Genomic DNA, 23,339 nt, shown 5'->3' on the forward strand with positions numbered 1-23,339 from the left:
CATGAGCAGAATTATCTGACGCACGACTTGGAGTTGGCCACAATCGTATTTTCTCTCAAGATCTAGAGACATCACCTCTATGGAGTAAGATTGAAAATCTCCAGTGATCACAAAAGCTTGAAGAATTTGTTCGATCAAAAGGAACTGAACATGAGGTAGAGACGATTGATTGAATTCCTTAAGGACTATGACTTTGATCTCCATTACCACCCTGGGAAAGCTAATATGGTGGTTGATGCCTTGAGTAGAAAGTCCCTGCATATGTCAACCATTATCGCCATGGAATTGATTGAAGATTTCAGAAGTTTTAGCCTTAAGGTGCAAGTAAAACCTAAGAGTTTGACTTTAGGTATGCTTACAATAACTAATGAATTTCTGGAACAACTAAAAGGTTTGAAAAGTTTCGATCCAGAACTATATGAGAATAGAACCTTGTTGGTTGAAGGAAGAGCCCCGAAATTTCAAGAAGGAACTAATGGAGTATTGTGATGTAAGAACCGATTATGTGTGCCGATAGAGACCCATGTTTCACTTCGAAGTTATGGAATGGTTTTCAAACAGCCTTGGGTACCAAATTGAGTATGAGTTCAGCTTATCACCCGCAGACATATGGTCAATCTGAATGGACTATCCAATCTTTGGAAGACTTGCTAAGAGCATGTGTGTTGGAACACTCTAGAAGTTGGGCGGACTATCTGCATCTGATAGAGTTCACCTACAATAACAACTTTCATTCGAGTATCATCATGACACTGTATGAAGCTCTTTACAATAAAAAGTGCAGAGCCTGTTATGCTAGTTTGAGGCAAGGGATAATCTGATACTAGGACCCGATGTGGTTTAGCAGATGACGAGAAAGATAAGAAGGATAAGGGAGAACATGAAGGCAGCTCAGAGTAGGCAGAAGAGCTACTATGCCAAAAGGAGGATCCCTCTCAGTTTTGAGGAAAAAGATTATGTCTTCATGAGGGTGGTTCCGAAAAATGGCATTGGCAAAGCCCTCTGTTTTTTTCTCGATTTGGGCCTTGACCCGCTCATGTAGCTTTTTTACATAGTCCGATTTGGACATATCATTCTTATGCTACAACATAGATGAGTTAGGTACAGGCAATAAATCAAGAGGGGTTAGTGGTTAGAACCCATAAACTATCTCAAATGGTGACATTTTTGTGGTACTATGAGTGGCCCTATTGTGAGCAAATTCAGTGTGGGGCAGACACTCTTCCCTATTTTTTATATTCCTTTTTATGATTGCCCTCAGAAGGGTAGATAAGGTTCTATTAACAACTATAGTTTGACCATCTGTTTGGGGATGACACATGGTGGAAAATAGGAGTTTAGTCCCAAGCTTCCCCCACAAAGTCCTCCAGAAATGACTAAGGAACTTGGTATCCCTGTCACTTACAATGCTTCGTGGTAGACCATGTAGTCTTACCACTTATTTAAAGAACAAATCAGCAATATGAGTTGCATCGTCAAGTTTTTTAGAAGGTATGAAATGAGCCATTTTTGAAAAATGATCTACTACAACAAAAATTGAATCTTTTCCATTTTTAGATCATGGTAAACCAACAATAAAGTCCATGGATAAGTCTATCCACGGGTAATCAAGTATGGGCAATGGAGTATAAAGCCCATGGGGCTTGCTTTTAGATTTGGCCCGCTTGCAAACAATGCAATTCTCACAGTGCTTTTGCACATCTCGCCTCATGTGAGGCCAATAAACGTGTTCCTTTAATATTTCTAGGGTATTTTGGACCTCAAAGTGGCCCATTAGGCCCCCTTCGTGATACTCCTTAATAAGCAAGTCTCTAATGGATACTTTAGGCATACACAAACAATTTTCTTTAAATAAATACCCATCTTGCCTATAGTACTCATTAACAACAACATTTTCACATTTATTATACACATCAGCAAATTCATTGCCATTAATATATAATTCCTTAATCAATTCGAAACCCAACAGTTTTGTTTCAAGGGTGGAAAACAAAGTATGTCTTCTTGATAGATTATCAGCCACAATATTGGCTTTTCCCTTCTTATGTTTTATGACATAAGGGAATTGCTATAGGAATTCAATTAACTTAGCATGTCTTTTATTAAGCTTACCTTGCCCCTTTAAGTATTTTAGTGACTCATGGTCACTATGTATTACAAAATCCTTGGGAAAGATGTAGTGATGCCAAGTCTGTAGTACCCTTACCAAGGCATATAGTTCGTTATCATAGGTGAAGTTGTTCAACATTGGCCTACCTAGTTTCTCACTGAAGTAAGCTACTGGGTGTCCTTCCTGCATTAACACAGCTTCAATTCCCACATTAGATACATCACATTCTATTTTAAAAGATTTAGTGAAATTAGGCAAAACAAGAATGGATGCATTAATTAATTTTTCTTTAAGCCTCTTAAAGACTTCCTCTTATTTCTCTCCCCATTTAAAGTCGACATTATCGTTAAGAGGTGAAGCTAGGGTACTAAAGTCCCTAACAAAGCGTTGGTAGAAGCTAGCCAAGCCACGGAAGCTTCTAACATCAGTTACAGTTTTGGGGGTGGGCCAATCCTGGATGGCCTTAATCTTCTCCTTATCAACATGGACCCCCTTTGCATTAATCAGAAAGCCCAAGAATATGACATGGTCCATACAGAAAGAGCATTTTTCAATATTAGCATGCAGTTTTTCTTTTCTTAACACAAGTAGAACACGCCTAAGGTGTTCATAATGATCATTCATATTCTTACTGTATATTAATATGTCATCAAAATAGACTACAACAAACTTTCCCAAAAACTCTTTTAAAACATGATTCATTAATCTCATAAAAGTGTTGGGTGCATTAGTTAGCCCAAAAGGCATAACTAACCACTCATATAACCCAAATTTAGTTTTAAAAGCAGTTTTCCATTCATCCCCTCCCTTATGTGAATCTGGTGATACCCACTTTTTAAATCAATTTCAGTAAATATACAGGTACCGTATAGTTCATCAAGTAAACCATCTAATCTAGGGATAGAATGACGATACTTTACCGTGATATTGTTAATTGCCCTGCAATCAGTACACATTCTTCAGGATCCATCCTTTTTGGGTACAATGATGACCGGAACAATACAAGGACTCATGATTTCCTGAACCCATCCCTTTTGCATTAAATCCTCCACTTGTTCTTGAATCTCGTGGGTGTCATGAGGGTTGCTCTGATAGGCGGACCTATTGGGAAAATATGCTCCAGGAACGAGATCAATATGATGCTCAATTCCTCTCAAAGGTGGGAGGCCACGTGGGACCTCTTGAGGGAACACATCCTTAAACTCCTACAAAAAACTCTTTATAGAATCAGGCAAAACATTATCATGGTTAGTATTCAAACAGTAATGCTAACCAATGAGTAGGTAAAAGGGTTCCCTAGAGATTAAAGCACCATTTACTTCCCCTTTGGAAGCCATCAAACTCTTTCTTTTGTCATTCTTTTTTTTTCATCTCTTTTTTTATTTGTATTTTTGTGTGGATCGTTTCTTTCTTTTTATTTTTATTTCTTTTCTCGATCCATTTTTTCTTTTAAATTTCTTTGATCTTCACCAACTTGCCTTTGGGACAAGGGTGATAATACAATTTTCTTATTACAATGCATAAATGTATATTGGTTAGAGAAACCATCATAGATGGCTCTCCTATCATATTGCTAAGGCCTAACAGGCAGCATATGGCTAGCCTGCATCACTACTACGTCACATAGTATGGAATCCTCATATTTCCCTATAGAGAAGGGAACCTCTGCCTGTTGGTTTACCACCATCTCTCCAACCTTACTTAACCATTATAGTCGGTAAGGGGTTGGGTGGGTCCTCATCACAAGGTTGAGTTTAGAAAACAATCTAGTGCTCACCATATTGGCACAACTGCCACCATCAATGATTAGGGAACAAACATTTCCTGATACCAAATATCTAGTATGGAAGATGTTCTCCCGCTGAATTTCCTCATCCTCCCTAACTTGGCTCCCTAATAGCCTGCACACCATGAGAAGATCTCCTTATGGAACATCAGCATCTTCTTCATTTTCCTCTAAACTTAAAGCCTCTGATTGAGACTCCCCACTCCATTCTTCACCACCATGGTCCTCCTGGTTGGGCATTGTGAGGCTGTGTGGCCATGCCCAAGACATTTGAAACTCTTGACCTCCCTGCTCCCAGTGGTATTTTCCATGGGATTATTCCCTTGGGAAGAGCTCACGACCTCACTTGGAATGGGCCCCTCCTTCTTGGACTTCTCCTTCCATCCTGAAGATTGGAATTTTGTGTTGTAAGAGTATTTGGTTTTTCTCCTCCGCGGTTGTTGTTCTACCTTTATGGCTTGTTGGATCAGGTCCTCTAACTCCACATATGGTTGTAACTCCACTACATTCTGAATTTCCTGGTTCAGTCCATGAAGAAACCGTGTCATAGTGGCTTCACGGTCCTCATGAAAATTAGATCTCAGAAGAGCCATCTCCATCTCCTTGTAGTACCCATCCACAAATTTGTTTCCTTGGGTCAACCTTTGAAGTTTGTTATGGATATCCTTTTGATAGGATGCCGGAACAAACCTATTTCTTATCACAATTTTCATTTCATCCCAAGAGTCCACTGGTTCAGCACCACACCTCCTTCTCCCCTTCTAAAATTGGTCCCACCATACCATGGCATATTCCTTGAATTCCAAGCCTTCCCCCTTGACCTTTTTTTCATCAGAATAATTATGGCAGTCAAAAACCTGCTCCATTTTCAACTCCCATTCTAGATAGGCTTCAGTATTATTCATCCCCATGAAGATAGAGACTTTAATCTTTACTCCATCCATTCGGTCATACATCCTCCTCTCCCTATGGCCACCATCATCATTCCTCGTTTCCCTCCTTCTCCTTTATGGTTCAGAATCACTCGAACCACTGTTGTGTTGCCTTCTATTTTGTTGAACCTGCATCTCCTCCAATTGTTGTTGGAATGCTCAGAATTGTGTACTCATTGCATCAATTGCTTGCATATAGGTCGTGATCCTAGGGGACTCGACCTCATCTCTTGTAGGAATAGACATTTCCTCACTTCTCTCTTGACTCTTTTCTCTCAACGTGTTTAGTGTGTATCGCTCCCTCACTTTCTCTCGATTTCTCCTTGGGTTCTTGATAAAATCAAGTTAACCAAGAGTTTTTTTCAATATGGCGAACTCACAGACTTAACAAATAGAAAATATTTGGCTAAGATGTATTTTCAGGCAAATGTGTTTTCGGTTTTGTTGGGTAATGATAAAGGTAGGATTTTTTTTTTGTGTTTTTGTGTTTATGTATAGGACAGAAAATTTAAAGGATACTTGACTTACACAAGACTAGCTCTGAATACCACTTGATGTGAATCCTTCTTGAGGGGATTCGGATTTTTATTTATTTTTTATCGTTCTTGAATGTAAGTCTTTGAGAATATAAATTGTACACTTTTAGACTTGTTAAGTGTTTGATTGGTGTTTGTTTGGATTTTTGTTTGGTCGTGAGTTATGATGTTTATTGGTGTGGATTTTGGTTGTTAGGGAGTGTGTTTGGCCGTGGGTTTTGTGGGATGTAAAATGATTGGTTTTGTGGATTATTTTGGACAATTATGTAAGGATGTTGTTGGTGGTTGGATGAAAGGTTTATTTGGCCGAGTATGATGTAGGATGGAAATGGATAAGAGAATGTGGAATAGATAGGAAGGTGAAGGCACCACAAGCATGATTGCTTGATAAGCCTAATGTATTTCGCCACAAGGAAGAGAACCTTGATAAGAAATGACCTTGGTTTAACCAAGAAACTAGGAGAAACTCAACTAGCAATGGATTATTTTCCAAATAAAATTCAAGTTGTTTTATTCCAATAACAAAGCCAAGTACAAATAGCCATGAAACTTTCGATCAAGCTATGTGTCCACGTGAATAAAGAGTAGTAAAGTACATTGAATATTTTCCTAATTCTTTTCCCATGTGTTTTTGGTTTGGGAGGGAATTTGAATTACAAAGTGTATTGATTTCTTTCCTTAATCTAATTCCCATGTGCTCTTTTCGGTTGAGGTGGGAGTTTGAATTTGAAAATGAATCTTCATGGAGTGAGTGTCCAAATTTGGTTGTGGAGTGAATAAGGAAACAATCAATTTGTCTTCATGGCATTCCCTTATTGTTTGCCTCGTGTAAAAAGGGGAATATCTCCTTGATGATCACGCCCAACACATATTATTTGTGAGTAAGGAAGGTATTGATGGATTGCATTTTGAGTTGAATGCTTTGGAGTGAATAAGGAAACAATCAATTTGTCTTCATTGCTTTCCTTATGGCTTGCCTCGTTTGAATAGAGAGATTCTCTATGATGATCACGCCCTACACATGCTTAATTATGAATAAGGAAAGTATTGATGAGCTTTCATTCTGATTTGAATCTTTAAGGAAAGTTTTGCCTTGCTCATTTCTCCCCATTCACACGCTTCCCTTGATTAGGAAATAAATGGGATTTGCTTGATTCCTCTTGATTGTTGCGATATAGGGTTCTTCCACACGTGCTCTTCAAATTAGGCAAGGATTCATTGAGATCTTATGGCCTTCAAGGGTAATCTCACAGCTGGTTTATTAAGGAAAATGTTCCCTTGCTTGTACCTGGATTACATGGTTCTTAATGTAATTTATTACAACTATAAATTCAAGCACTTAAAGCTTAAAAATGCATATAGTAATTGTTCTTTCAAATAAGGCAGGAAAATAATTCCTAGGCTACATGTGGGTATGATCAACCCCACTTATTAAATGGGACTCTCACATGCCTCAATTATTCCCTCCTTGGTCGCGGCCATCTTGGGTTACTTCTATAAAAATGGTGCAATGTATGTGCTTGGTTTCCTTGTTAGGCTTTGTTGATTTAGCCACTTCTTCCACTAGTTGGTTGAGAGCTTGGTGTGCCTTCTTGGTTCTGGATTGGGTCCTGGGCCCTCCTATCCCACTTAGCTCTTCCTCATTGATGGGTCTTGTCAGGTTCATATCATACTTGTAGCAAGAAGGTCCCTCACCTGAGGACTCCAATTCCTTCTACAAACCAAAAGAATAGATGATATAGATGTTATGTCCAATGTGATTGAGAAAATTGAGTTGCGCCAATCCCATAGAGCAACAACAAAAGTACATGACAAGAACAAATGATCAGAACTCTCTGTGTTGTTCTCGCAAAGGCTGCAAATAGAAGCCAAAATACAACCTATTTTTTGAAGGTTTTCATTAGTTGACATTTTCCAATTAATCAGTCTCCAATGATGAAAGGCTTATATGGAGGAATGGAAGCGGACCAAATGTTATTACACCAACTGAGATTGTTAGATGTTGGAGTGATGCAGTTGAAGGCAACCTTTAAGGAGAGCAGTCCATCATTAGAATTTTTCCAACAACATCTATCTTTGTTTGGAGCTAGGATGGTCTTTGAGATTTTCAAAGTAAAGTGAGTGAACTTGTCCACAAAAACTTGAGAAATTATCCATTTGGAATCAAGGAGGAAATCCCCAACTGAAGCCAACAGGTTAGGGTGAAGCTCATCAGGAATGTTTAGAGACTCAACCAAAGGGTCACCAAGCCAATTATCCTTCCAAAATGAGTTTGTTGTTGCAATTTTCCTATTAATATGAATTCTAGGCCAGATGGAAGACTTGTAATAGCCCATTCCTAATCAGAGCCAATTTGAGAAGGGCAACATGATTGAACTTTTATAATGATCTGAGACTAAGATCACCAATCTTGATAGTGGTGCAAACTTGAGACCAGGAGACAATGACCATCTTCATAATATTAACATCATCAGACCAGATAAAATTCATGATGAAAGAGTCTAAATGCTTGAGTAATTGAGCAGGCTAGGCATAAATGTGGAAATTGTAAACAAACATGATATGGATTACATATTTCACCAATTCCACTATACCCATAATTGATAGAGAATGCCCTTTCCACTTAGCAAGTTTATTGGTAATTTTATCAACAATGGGTTGGAGATATAGTCTTCTAGGCTTCCCTTTAAACAGAGGACTCCTAAGTATATGAAAGGCAACTCACCAGCATTGAAGCCCAAATAGGAGGATCAGTTAGCAATTTTCCTAGTTTTTCCTTGAGTGTAGAACTTGCACTTACTAGGATTGATATGACGCCCAGATGCTATAGCATAAGTATCAATCAGGTGCTTTAGAGCATGCAAGTCTCTTTTAATACCAGTACAAAAGATTAAGATGTCATCAACATATAACACATGGCTAGGGGTTAGCAACCTTCTAGGACTGATCTTGTTTTCAGAGATCAACTTTGAGATACCTCTACTCAAGACATCTTCTTCCAAACAAAAGAGAATAGGATATAGAGGATCCTCCTGTCTCACACACCTAAGGTAGTTTAAACAACCAACATTTTGACCATTCATATTGATTGAGAGCTTGGCTGAATGCAAAATTGTTTTGATCCATTTGATGAATTTTACAATAAAACCAAAAGCCTGGAGTGTATTAAGAAAAAAGTTCCAATCCATTGTGTCAATAGCTTTCCTAATATCTAGTTTGATTGCCAGATTACCACCAAAGACTTTGTGATCAAGCAAATTGATTGCTTTAGAGGTTGTGCAGATGCAGTCTTGGATACTTCTATCTTTGATGAAACCCCTCTACTGGGGAGAAACAATTATGGTGGAAATTAAGGCTAGTCTATCAGATAGAACCTTAGTTATTACTTTGAACTGAAAATTGGCATGTGCAATAAGCCTGAAATCCTCAAATCTTTTAGTAGAAAAATATTTTGGAATTAGAATCAAAGTATTAGAATTGAGGTTTGGCAACAACCATCTTTGAGAGAAGAATTGATTGATAGAGTTGCATACATCATACTCTACTATGTCCCAAAATGCTAATAGAAGAAACCTCCAAAGCCATCTAAACTAGGAGCCCACACTCCATTCAGATAGAACACAACATACTAGATCTCGTCATGGTTAGGGATTTTGGTGAGCATTTGATTCTCCTTTTCATTCACCAGGCTAGGGGTAACCTCTTGGATTAAAGAATTAGGAACATAATTGTTTGGAGAAGCAAACAATTCCTTGTAATAATTTAGAGCATGACTGGATATATCCTCTTGATAAGTGAAAATGTTGTCTCCACGTTTTAGCATTAACATAGAATTGTTGACTTGTCTCATCTTAGCAATCTTGTGGAAGAAACTAGTATTTTTGTCACCACTAATTTGCCAATTAAGCCTGAATTTCTCCTTCCAGAAATCATCTTCCATTACAAGAGCTTTTTATAAATTACTTTGAGCAGAGATTTCTTGATCCAGTAACTCTTGGTCACGACCATGATCATTGATACTTATCTTAATAGTATCCGAATCAACTATGGAAGATTGCAATCTTTGGTAGATGTTTCCAAAAACATTCACATTCCAATCTTTAAGCGCAACTTTAAGCCTTTTAAGCTTCTAAGATAAAATGAACATATGGCAGCCATAGATGTCTACTCTCCAAGACTCAGCTATGACTCTTCTTTAATCAACATGCTATAACCAGATCTTATGGAACCTGAAAAGGGACATTCTTCTGGAGGATGAGAGGGAAGAGCAGAGAAGAATAAGATGATGGTTAGAGGAAATTCTTGGAAGGGTGCAATGGGACACTTGATGCAAAGTTGAAAACCAATCATCATTACACATGCTTCTATCAAGTCTTTTTTTTTAGTAAGAGTTGACCCCCTCCTTTTGTTGGTCAAAGTGAAATCAGCTCCCCTAGTTACTAGATGGATTAGATTTGCATTTTTAAAGAATGAGATGAATTCCTCAGTTGGGATTCTATTAGGAAGTCTAGCACCCATGCATTTATTGGCACCCCTAACCACATTTAAATTCCCAATGCAACACCAAGGACCAACATTAGCCAGCATAATGCCATGAATCTCATACTAGAGTATTCTCCTACGAACATAATCAGTATGAGCATACACAAACATAGATGTTTTGGTTATGTATTTGTAAGGAGATTGAAATTTGTTGATTGGAGTTAGAAAATATCAAAGGGTTGAGGATTTTGTTGCACAAACCCAAAATGCTAGGATGCAAAGGGCCTGTATTATTCACCACAAATAGGTTGAGATTTATTTCAGACCAAAACACAAGATAAACATCCACAACAAGGATCTTAGGTTCATAAATGAACACTAAGTCATGATTATTAGTTGCACACTTAGTATTTAAAATCAACCTAGTTTTAAGGTTACCAAGACCTCTACAATTCCAATAGAAGGCTTTCATTGGAAAATGTTGAGATAGTCACCCCTACGGGTAAAATGGACTTTTTCAGAATTGCCCTTTTTTCATTCTCTTCTTTTGAGACTTAGTTAAGACAGGAGTGAATGAGCCATCCTCAACCTTGTCTTCTTCTGGTTCCTCCTTTGCCCATAATCTGCCAACAAGCCTCAAATCCTTCACCATTGTTTGGTTTGCAATACCTTTAGTAGGTTGGACTATAAAATTCTATGCTTTGGGATCCTTCCGCTCTCTGAGTAGTGATGTCAACCAAAGTGTCCCCCACACTTGTGTCAGCTACATTCTCTTCTTGAAAGGCATCAATTTGAGGAACCATATTTGGTGTTAGCATCACCTTTTTCACATTTTCCAGATTTTGATTCTCCCTATCTTCAATTTCTAGGTTAATGAACAAGTCATTTTCCTTCTTTGAAACCTTTTCTACTGGTGAAGTTTTCTTGACCCTCAGTTTTGTAGCCTCTTCTTTCTAATTTTTTTCTTCTACAATTAGCAAACATGTGGCCATCTTGAGCAAAGGATTTCTTTGGAGGGACTGGTTTATCATGTTGGATTGTTGGGATCGAATCCATATCACCAAAAAAACTCCATAGAATGAGAGGTTTTGAGTTCATTGAGCTGATTTACTAAGATCCAAGAAAGTTGGAAGGCAGACCCAAGAATGTTAGAGTTAAGATTTTTCAGATCAAAGGAAGTTAGAGTTTGTCATCTCCATGCATTTTTTATGATGACTCTAACAAGTCTAATCTTTTGACCAATAAAAAATGTGAGACAATAAATAACCCAAGAAAGTGCATATCATATTATTCTCCTTGTCTTGTCTTGAGCTTTACCACTCCTTCATTAAGTATTTTTTTTATGTTTTAGTTTCTTAATTTTCAATAATATTATTTTTTAGTAACTCAAATATATTTATAATTTATTTTCTACTTGTTTTTGTTTTTTGTGTATTTTCCAATTGTTTCAAATAAGAATATATTGGTCAAATTTTATAAAATTTGTATACCATTTATAAATCTTTTAAACTATCTAAAATCTTAAACATAAAAAATATAATGACATCAGTTTCGTAATAATCTCACTATAAATGAATCCACTAAACATAAGTAAGTACTATTATCAAATAATAACAAAAATTAAGTCCCAAAATTCAATTTCACTAGTAAGTATATGTGTTGCCCGGATATTTTAAAATTAAGTGTACATGTAAAATATATTTTCCAGAATATAATAAGATACTATCATATACTAAGTAGAGTGGAAATAAATATAGGGCCAATAAAGTTATATATATACCCACTTTTATGGTAACAATTTTCTCAATGCTTACAAGAAATTTAAAATTGAATCGAATATAATAAATAAGCGTAATATTGAATAATATGATAAGGAATAAATTAAAATAACTTTTCAATCTTCAGGACCGAAAAACAATTAATATTAATAAGTGGATGAAACTGATATTATATTTGTAACATAATAACTCTTTAACCATAGTATATATTAATTGAATGAAATATAATAAATAAACGTAATTTAAAATCAAATGATAAGGAGAAGTAGAAAGGAAAAGGGTTGCAAAAATTATGGTTACAAGAAATGAAACTAGATGCTCCTCTTTTCATTCAAATATTTTCTTATTATTATTATTCCTAATGCAACTTTTATGTTATTCCTTGACTTCTTTTGAATCTTCGCGTGTAGCTTGTTGAGTTAGCCACTTCGACATTTACTTTGAGTTTCTCAAAGGAGAATATAATAGGAACCACTGAATTCACATTGTATTTGTAACCGAAAGCATTCTTTAACCACATTACAAATTAATTGAATGAAATATAAGAAATAAACGTAATTTAAAATAAAATGATAAGGAATAAATTTAAAGCAATCAGAAAAACAATTTCAATCTCCATAATAAAAAACAATTAATATCAATAGGTGGCTAAAATTGATATCGTATTTATGACCGAAAAACTCTTCAACTACATTATATTAATTGAATGAAATATAATAGATAAACGTAATGTAAAATCAGATGATAAAGAGAAGAAGAAAGGAAAAAGGTTAAAAGAATTATGGGTACAAGAAATAAAAATAGATGCTGATCTTTTTACTCAAACACTCTCTTATTATTGTTCATAATTCTAATGCTACTTCTATGTTATTCCATGGCTTTTTCAGAATCTTCACTTATAGTTCATTGAGTTAGTTATTTCGCACATATGCTTTGATTTTCCTAAAGGACAATCAGTGAGGAACCACTGTTAAATGTGAATTTGATCATATTTTATACTAACTTTTTGATACTTTGACAACTTAATCAACTCAAATAATTGAAAATATACTTATATATGACTAAGAACTTAAATGATTGGATAAGTATCACCCCTAAATGGTTTTTCAGTTTAGTTTGGACAAAAGAGTAGAAAATTCTAAGTTTATTGGCAAAATTTAGTAAAGCTCAGTGGCAAGATCACACTCAGCGAAAAAGACAACATCTAATAGCTCTGTTAAGCGTCAAAACCACACTCAATGGAAGAGAAGCTACATTGAATAGACATCTTGCGTGGAGCGTCTAAATTAAAAGATTTGAACAAAACTCATTTTCTAGAATACGCTTAGCCCACCTTATCATGCTGACCATAGTGGGTGGTGCACACAACACTAAAAGTCACGCTCAACGCAACCTAGTGTGTCCATGAGTCACATCTAGCCAGTTGGAGCCCACGCTCAGCGCACAAGCGGTACGCTGAGCATAGAAGCTAGCATCAGAAAAGTATTTACAAGCTTCAAGACCACACCAAAGACACACTCTTACTCCTTCGAATTGTAATTTATTTTTGCTAAGTTTTAGAGAGTGTGAACACCAATTTTTGTCCGGCCCATAATACTGTTTTCAAAAAATGACAAATAGTATAAATATTTTTGAATATTTTCTATCGAATGATGACATTTTTTAGGTATCCCAAAATACCCATAGCATCCTTCAATCCCAAACCACCCACTCTCCCCTCTTGGAAACCATCTATATTCAACCACCTATAACCCCACAACAACAAAAATCTTTATCATTCACTTGAATATTTTTAGTAACTACCCACTCTGTGCATGGTTATAGAAGTGATGAGGAGTTTTCTATTCCTACTATCATCACACCACTACCTCACGAAAACATCGCTGAAATATTCACAACCAAAAAAAATGGTTTTTTTAAGTCTCAAAAGTGGTGCACATTCACATACCATTTCTAAACTCTAGTATATAGTCTATAGTTGATCCTAAAGGGGGAGAAGAAATGAAAAACAAATAAAATGTCCTCCAATTGCTTCTTCTAACTTCACACTTTCAAATCAAATCTCATTCACCCATTCATCCACCTTACGCACCACATTCTCCATTTTCCATTCACCACAACCCTATAAGACCATTACACAACAAAACATAAAAAGACACATTTTCTTCTAACCTATGCATCTTACTCTCTTCTGGCTTCACCCTTCTTATGTGGCACACGACCCACATAAGAAAAACACATGTTCTAAATTTTGATACCTCACTATAAGCCACACTAAAGACAAGTACAAGTAATGTCCACCACTACCATGGCTTCCTTTTCTCCTCCAACTCAAATATTAACATCACACTCCAAACCCCATCATCATACTATCCATAAATTTCTCTTTCTACACTCTCACCACATTCCTTCTCCTTCACTTGTATTCAATTCCAATTCATTTTCTCTCCAAACCACTACCCTCTCTCTTCGGGTACCCAATTTAAGTGCATCACCGGTTTCGTCCTCTATTTGAATTGATGTCACTGGTTTAGTTGTCCCGGCTATTGGACTTCAAAGCAACCACCATAAGCGACACAACTTCCATTTACCTACGCCAGTCCAGCAGCAGGGGCTGAGTTGCTTGTCACCGGCACACCCAATCGAGACTAACTGCTTGCACGGTGCTGCACAAAGGGTCTTCATTCCATTTCCATGGTTTCTTTCTTTTCTTCGGTTTTCCATTGATACTAGTGTATGACATTCTTTAACTTATGTATATGATTATGAACTATGTATATGATATATTGAGGTGTTGTGTTCTTCTAAAAAATATATAAATATATAGGTTTTGAGAAAATTAGATAAAAATGCATTGTACCATACATTATTATACTAATCTATTCTCTTTATTCTCATTGTCTGCTTCGAGCCAATGACTTAGAATTTGAAAGCAAACTTTACAAATCAACAAGTCACTTGGAAGCATATTATTGTGCATGTGTCCATTAATATGGAATTTTACTATAGTATAATTTTTAATGGGCAAACTAATTTGTTTAGTAAATAAGTTATGTAAAATATAAAAATTGTTTTAATTAGTTTTTGGGAATTTAATAACGATGGGTATAACTCGTATTATATATTTCTCTTCGCTTCGATTCGAGAGCCAGTCGTGGTCACTTGTACTGCTTCTACTATTTATTGAGGTAAGAGGATGGTCAACGACCAATGTCAACTCTTCATTTATTAATTTTCTCCTTAAAAATATTGAAGTTATTTAAAAGTAACAAACGTTTTAAGTAGTTTGAGATTTAGTAGCGAGGTTACAACTCGTATTGTATCTTTCTCCTCGCTTCAAGCCGAGAATCGGTCGCGGTGACTTGTACTACTTCTGCTATCTATCAAAGTGAGAAGAGGGTAAGCAGTCAATGTTGACTCTTCGTCTATTAGTTCCACTTCGAGTAAATTCAAATCATTTCTAAATTTTTAATCTAACCAACAAAACAATTTTTAACCAGAACTACGTAGTCTTGATTTCCCTATTGCACCTAGGGATACGTAGGAGCAGGATAAACTCTTTCCAGACACAAAAATAAAAAATAAATATTTGTTTTAAACAATTTAATTTAAATAAATCAAGGGTATTTAGTTCGTGCAATTAGTTAGGGTACCATTTAATTACGGGCGGACGATGTGCTAATACCTTCCTCGATTTGGAATTGACTCTCGAACTCAAACTCTGATATAAAAGACCATTTTATCCTAATTTGGGCTTCAATTGAGTTTTCCACATTTTAACCGCAAAAGACGTGGTGGCGAGTCCTAAAGAGGCCGTGTAGCCGAAAATAGGGGCGGGACAAGTGACGACTCTGCTGTGGACATTTTTGTAAGAGAGACAGGCTCATTACCACTTTTTGCATGTTTGTTTATACCCTTATTCCTTCTTTGTTTATGCAAACATTTGTCTGCATCTTTACTGGGACATTTTTGTAAGAGAGTCAGGCCCATTACCACTTTTTGCATGTTTGTTTTATACCCTTATTCATTCTTTCTTTATGCAAACATTTGTGTGCATATTTACTGATATATTTATTTATGTATTTATTTATTTTTTCCAAGTCATTTAATTATTTTGAATGTGCTCACCTTTTTCATGTGCAACATTGAGGGTGGATTTATTTTAATGTCTATGTGCTTCCTCACACACTCACTTGGTATACTTGAGTTGCACATGTATACGCACTACACCCGGGTGTTAGAGATTAAGATTGAGATAGAGGGACATATGCTTTGCCGATAAGTGACCATGTGTCACATCGGCTATTGGTGTGATGGACCACCCAGATTGTTCCCATGTATTGTGAGTTGGCAGCTTGGGGAACTAGTCTCTTCTCGTAACTAACCCATGATATGTGGTTTCCTTTCTTTTTAAATTGGATGCAATATGGTGACCTTTAGAAGTCTAGAGCTTTATCGAGTCCACTTTATACAAGACCTAGCACTCCACCATAGGGTTGCGACTTTTAGAATTTCCAAAAACCTTACAGGTATACCTTATTTAGTACACGAGAAGCTTAACTTAATTTTGTCTGTTATCATTATGAATTGGGACTTTTGGCCCTAAAATGTGTTCATGCCTGAGTGTTATGAGGAATTTTTGCACTTAGATGTCCTTGTGCCACAAGGACGTCTTAATCTTCATTCCCTTCGATAGGCTCAACGTCGTAGGGATAATTTTCATTCCCTCCGATAGGTTCAATGCCTTAGGGATATTTCTCATTTCCCTTCGATGGGCTCAACGCCTTAGGGATAATTCTCATTTCCTTTCGATAGGTTCAACGCCTTAGGGATACTTTTCATTTCCCTTCGATGGGCTCAACGTCCTAGGAATAATTTTCATTCTCTTTGATAGGCTCAATGCCTTAGGGATACTTCTCACTTCCCTTCGATGGGCTCAACACCATAGGGATAAATTTTCTAGCATCTTAATGAGTTTGGAGTTTAAACGTTTAACTCATGTTCATGCACCCATGCATAAAATCATGCATTCATTTGGAAAAGCTAATCATTCAAACATCCATCCGAAATATATATTATCTAAATATTCATAAAAAATCATCATTGAAACATTCATAAAAATCATAATCCAAACATTTATGAAAAATCATCATTCATACATTCATCATTCCTTCATGTAAAAAAAGAAAAACAATAAATCATTCATTCATGAATTCACACATTCATATACTTAAACAAAAAATAATCATTCAAACATTACATTCCACACATCATTACACCATGCATTATTCGAAAATAAGTCTATTCATTCCCACAAAAAGATACATACGTTATTCATGCACCATTCTCCCATTCCTCCATACACTTCATACCCAAAATTGTAAAATGCATTTTATTATCCATTGCCAAGGTCGCCCATGAATTAAAATTAATTTTAAAGGTGATATAATTGGACCTGACTGAAGAAATCCAGTAAGAGGAAATAAATCAGTGGCCCAAATTGATACACTATCTTCAGAAGCTATTTTGTGAACTTTTTTCCATATGGAGATCCAAGTTGATCGAGACAACCCCAATCACTCTACCACGTCCCATGATCGAGAGGAAATAAATGACATAGAGAAAAGAATCAGAGCCATGGAAGAAGCCAATTCATATGGTTTGAAGGACGTCAGTGACATATGTTTAGTCTCGAGTTTGATTGTGCCACCAAAATTGAAAGTGCCAGGGTTTTGACAAATATCAAGGAACTTCTTGCCCTAAAGACCACCTGACTATGTATGCTAGGAAGATGACTCCCTATATCAGAGATGACAAATTGTTGATCAATTTCTTGAAAGAAAGCCTAACTAGAGCTGCCACTACTTGGTACTTGCAACTTGAACGTTCACAAATTCAATGTTTCAACGATTTATGTGATGCCTTTATCAAGCAATATGATTACAACATTGATATAGCTCCTGATAGGACACAACTCAAAAATATGATCAAGAAAGATGACGAAACTTTCAGTGAGTATGTCCAAAGGTGGGAAAAAGTGGCCACATAGGTTAAGCCCAAGATATCTGATGAAGATAGTGTTTCAATGTTCATCGACACTCTCCAACCGCCATTCTATAATATGATGTTGGGATGCGTATCTTTGGGATTCCGTTAACTGATGACCATAGGGGAAAAGATAGAAAGTCGTCTGAGAAGTGACAGAGGCGTGAAAGATCCAACTCAACACATAACTCGAGATCAAACTGCAGGTGAAGGGATAGAAGGTGATTCATCATTCATCGAAACCTTCAACCAACCTCAATGACATCATCATCTCCAACAATATTATATTTCAACTCATAATCAAGGACGACCATATGGAAAACGAAAGAGAAAAAGTCTTTATGATGTGATCCCCACGTTTTACTCTGAGTTGTTGCCACAACTTGTTCAGAGGGGTTTGTTAACTATCCTTCTCTTTAAGGAGGTGGTGCCTCCATATCCAAAGGATTTTAACCTGAATGTTCGTTGTATGTATCATGGAGGGACATCAGGACATCCGATAAAGGTTTTCAATCAATTAAAGGGCAAGATACGAGACCTGATTAATGAAGGGCTGATCAAGTTTCAAGGAGATGATTTGATTTGAGGAAGAGATGAAACAAACTCCATTCGTGAGGAACTCACCCCAACCAAGTGTTATTTCTTTAGAACTATATTGTATTACACTCTCTTGGCTCCACCCTAGGGCTTTAGGGTTGCAAAATAAAGGGTCTCATGTATTCTTCTTATGAATAAATAAGTTATTTTTCATTGCATGTCTTTTTAACAAGTATATACTAGTGCATTGGTCTTGCAAATTTACCATCCCATAATCCATCTCACAAATCATATTCACCCAAAAAAATAACAAAAAATAAATGCATGCATTAAACTAAGATATAAGATTTTTAAAAAATATATTTGAAGGATGATGCAAATGTAAGACCAAGGTGGTGTGGATCCTTAGGCAGATTTTTTCAGTGACACAAGGCTTCTTTGATAATTCCCAAACACTAAGAAGATATCCTTAGTCACTCATTTGAGCCATAGACATTATGAAAAGAGATCTCTTTTGATTAACCCATAAAACATCGATAACCTAGGGATGATAGCTTTTCTTCAGTTTTGCATAACATTTAGTTAGTAGGAAATAAATCAAATTTACATACATCATTCACCATATCTTACCCGAAGGATAAAAATGTCAAAATCCAAGTCACCCAAAATTGTTCATTTGGTTCAAGTGCAAAATAAAAGCCCATTGAGAACCTTCAATATCTCAGGCAAAAGTTAGGGCAAATGAAATCACTATTAAAGACCTACAAAAGAAATATTCACATCCTGTCGGGTAAGGTTACGATGTTGACCTATCACATTACAAAAATCCAATAGAATCCTAATACTTGAATGTCATGTCAGAAAACTATTGAAAATAGGACAAATGAGATAGGAGAAAGGAGAAGTGGGTATGGGAAACACATATTTGATTGAGCCTTATATATTTTCTTGGAAACCCATAGCCAGACCACGATACAAGCTTAAAAAGACCTTATTGAGGATCGATTTGTCTAAGATTCACACCATGGCAAAGAAATGCTGACTCCACTAAACTAAAATTTTGATAAAATATCTCATATTTAATGCATGAAATACATTTTCTTTTGAATATCACTGTCATAATCACCACATCAATACTCAAACCCCAAATACAACTTCAATTCTCATCACCACTTATAGCCCAAACGCTAGCCAAGTTTTCATGATCGTTGTTTTTAGTATTTCTTTTTAAAGAGTTGCGCACGAAATAAAGATCATTGAGTCAAAGGAGAAGGATCCACCTAAATTAGGGCAGTTTTTGGGATGATTCTTGTGGAAGTTCTGTCAAATTAAAGTCTATCAAGACAATTTGAATAAAAGGATAACCCCTAGTATCTCATATTGGGGCAATTTTTGGGCGAGCCCCATTTTTCTCAAATCAAAATTTTTTAGCAAGCCCAAAAGTGGTGCAATTTCACATAAGGGTGTAAAAAAACAAAAACAAAAACAAAAAGAGTGCTAGGTTGAAAACCCGCAAGGGCAACCTAAGAAAAGGAGAGCAGAACTAAGTCGAAAACCGGAAAAGGCGATTTAGTATCATTACACAAAAAGAGATAATTCCCGACAGATACTTACATTAGGTATTCTAGGCAAAAAAAATTAGGGAAAGCTAAATGAACACCCTTATGAAAATGCCTATTATAGTTTCAAACTAGGGCAATCAAATTATTTCCCCTGAAGGAAAATGAGCAACCACACCTCCATCTCCCGAGGGTGAAGTTTCAAACAACTTATATTGGGGCAGTATTATTGGGATAAATTGTTCTTCTCAAGTCAACACTAGGACAACTAGCCATCAACAGATCATCCCTAGTCAGCAGTAGTTAAAAAACGGGTTCACATTTTTGTCGACCTCAACAAAATGAGACAAATTTATATATCAAATATAATTCATGCGTGTACTAAAACATTGGTGCATGATTTCTACCACTCATTTCATTTCATTAAATTCACAACTCATGCATGACATCATGATAAACATCACACATAACATACTCTCAAACACTCACTCATTACTTTACATTAATCAAATTCAAACTTTTCGGGTCCTGTACCTCGACGTGAAATATATGCTTTCCGGGTCCTGTACCTCGACGAGCAACTTAAGCTTTCTGGGTCCTGTACCTCGACGAGCAACTTAAACTTTACGGGTCGTGTACCTCAATGTGAAAATTTAAGACTTTTTGGGTCCTGTACCTCAATGTGAAATTCAAACTTTCCGGATCTTGTAGCTCGACGTGAATTTTAAGCTTCTCGGGTCCTGTACCTCGATGAGCATTCAAACTTAAGCTTTTCGGGCTCTGTACCTTGATGAGCAACTTAAACTTTTCGAGTCATGTACCTCGATGTAAAATTCAAACTTTCTGGGTCCTGTACCTCGACGTGAATTTTAAGCTTTCTGGGTTCTGTACCTCGACGAGCATTCAAACTTAAGCTTTTCGAGTCCTGTATCTCGATGAGCAACTTAAGCTTTCCGGGTCATGTACCTCGACGAGCAACTTACACTTTCTAGGTCCTGTACCTCGATGTGAAATTCAAACTTTTTGGGTCCTGTACCTCGCCATGAATTTTAAGCTTTCTAGGTCTTGTACCTCGATGAACATTCAAACTTAAGCTTTTTGAGTCCTGTACCTCGACGAGCAACTTAAGCTTTCCGGGTCTTGTACCACGACGAGCAACTTAAAATTTCCGGGTCATGTACCTCGATGTGAAAATTTAAAACTTTTCGGGTCGTGTACCTCGACGTGAGATTTAAGCTTTTCAGGCCTCGTGCTTGACGTTTTCCTAATTTTGAGGGTTTCGTACTTGACGACCTCAAAGTCAACATTTTCACCCCAATTCCTGGAAGTACACCAACCCGCGTTCTTGGCCTTTACCTTGGTGTCTCCAAATTCTGGCAGTACACCAACCTGTGTTCTTGACCTTTACCTTTGTGTCTCCAAATTCTGGCAATACACCAACCTGTGTCTTTGATTTCAACTTTTCACCCCAAGTTTTGGCAGTACGCCAACCTGCGTTCTTGGCTTTTACCTTTGTGTCTCCAAATTCTAGCAGTACACCAACCTGCGTCTTTGGTTTCAACTTTTCACCCCAAATTATAGTAGTACACCAACCTGCGTTCTTGGCCTTCTCATTTGTCACTCCAAATTCTAGCAGTACACTAACCTGCATCTTTGGTTTCAAATTTTCACCCCAAGTTCTGGCAGTACACCAACATGTGTTCTTGGTCTTTACCTTTGTGTCTCCAAATTTTGGCAGTACATCGATTGCGTCTTTGGTTTCAACTTTTCACCCCAAGTTCTGGCAGTACACCAACCTGCGTTCTTGGCTTTTACCCTTGTGTCTCCAAATTATGGCAGTACACCAACCTGCATCTTTGGTTTCAAGTTTTCACCCCAAGTTCTAGCAGTACACCAACTTGCGTTCTTAACATTTACCTTTGTTACTCCAAATTTTTACCCCAAGTTCTGGCAGTACATCAGCCTGTATTCTTGGCTTTTACCCTTGTGTCTCCAAATTCTGGCAGTAGACCAACCTGCATCTTTACTTCACTCCCATCTTTCTATCACACTTTTTGAGAGTCGACTCAAATCATCTTGAAGATAACTTATCTTACAACATATGATAATCACTTTCAGATAGTGAGAAGTTGTCAGGTAGGTTATTATGAACCTCGAAAAAATTAACGTTCATTTCTTTACCGGTTACTTACCATGATATCTCTCAGACCTCAGTTTGCTTACTATCAGGTAAGCAACAAGTAAAGAAGGGTAGTTGTGAACACCCATTTTTGTCCGGCCTGTTGTACCAGACTGCGACCGGGGAGCCTCCAACCACCAGGGAGTTCCATTGTTACATGGGTATGGGAAGAGCGAAGAGTCACAAGTGAGACACAACGTCTTGAACCAAAACCTTAAGGCATTAGTTCCATGGGCCTTTCCTTCTTATAAACTCTTTCACTCCTCCTCGCATATCCAATGTGGGACTTCACACTTGAATAAACCCAACAATCTCCCCCTCAAGTGTGAGTACCACACACTTTCCGGTCCGCCCCCTTAAGTCTACCATGTCCCAGCCGAACCATCGGCTCTGATACCACTTGTTGGACCATACTGCGATCGGGGAGCCTCCAACCACCAGGGAGTTCCATTGTTACATGGGTATGGGAAGAGTGAAGAGTCACAAGTGAGACACTACGTCTTGAACCAAAACCTTAAGACATTAGTTTCATGGGCCTTTCCTTCTTATAAACTCTTTCACTCCTCCCCACATATCCAATGTGGGACTTCACACTTGAATAAACCCAACACGACCCATAATACTTTTTTCAAAAAATGACAAATAGTATAAATATTTTTGGATATTTTCTATCGAATGATGACATTTTTTAGGTAACCCAAAGTACCCATATCATCCTTCAATCCCAAACCATCCACTCTCCTCTCTTGGAAACCATCTATATTCAACCAACTATAACCCCACAACAACAAAAATCTTCATCATTCACTTCAATATTTTTAGTAACTACCCACTCCCGTGCATGGTTATAGAAGTGATGAGGAGTTTCCTATTCCCACTATCATCACACCACTACCTCACGAAAACATCGCTGAAATATTCACAACCAAAAAAATGGTTCTTTTAAGTCTCAAAAGTGGTGCACATTCACATACCATTTCTAAACTCTATAGTATATAGTCTATATTTGATCCTAAAGGGGGAGAAGAAATGAAAAACAAATAAAATGTCCTCCTCTTGCTTCTTCTAACTTCACACTTTCAAATCAAATCTCATTCACCAATTCATCCACCTTACGCACCACATTCTCCATTTTCCATTCACCATAACCCTATAAGACCATTACACAACAAAACAAAACAAAACAAAAATACACCTTTTCTTCTAGCCCATGGATCTTACTCTCTTCTGGCTTCACCCTTCTTATGTGGCACATGACCAGCATAAGAAAAAAACATGTTCTAAATTTTGATACCTCACCATAAGCCACACTAAAGACAAGTACAAGCCATGTCCACCACTACCGTGGCTTCCTTTTCTCCTCCAACTCAAATATTAACATCACACTCCAAACCC

At 36.9% G+C, this 23,339-nt stretch overlaps 1 long non-coding RNA gene across 1 annotated transcript; it reads right to left on the reverse strand.

Moving 5' to 3' along the window:
• Nucleotides 1-20,249: 20,249 nt before the first annotated feature.
• LOC109337751 lies at nucleotides 20,250-23,339 on the reverse strand. Its single transcript, XR_002106481.1, has 3 exons — nucleotides 23,254-23,339; nucleotides 22,278-22,283; nucleotides 20,250-20,260 (listed from the first exon to the last, which is right to left on the reverse strand). It is a non-coding gene; the product is annotated as an uncharacterized LOC109337751 (long non-coding RNA).

This window comes from Lupinus angustifolius, unplaced genomic scaffold (assembly GCF_001865875.1).
Source record: "Lupinus angustifolius cultivar Tanjil unplaced genomic scaffold, LupAngTanjil_v1.0 Scaffold_10_9, whole genome shotgun sequence".
NCBI lineage: Eukaryota > Viridiplantae > Streptophyta > Magnoliopsida > Fabales > Fabaceae > Lupinus > Lupinus angustifolius.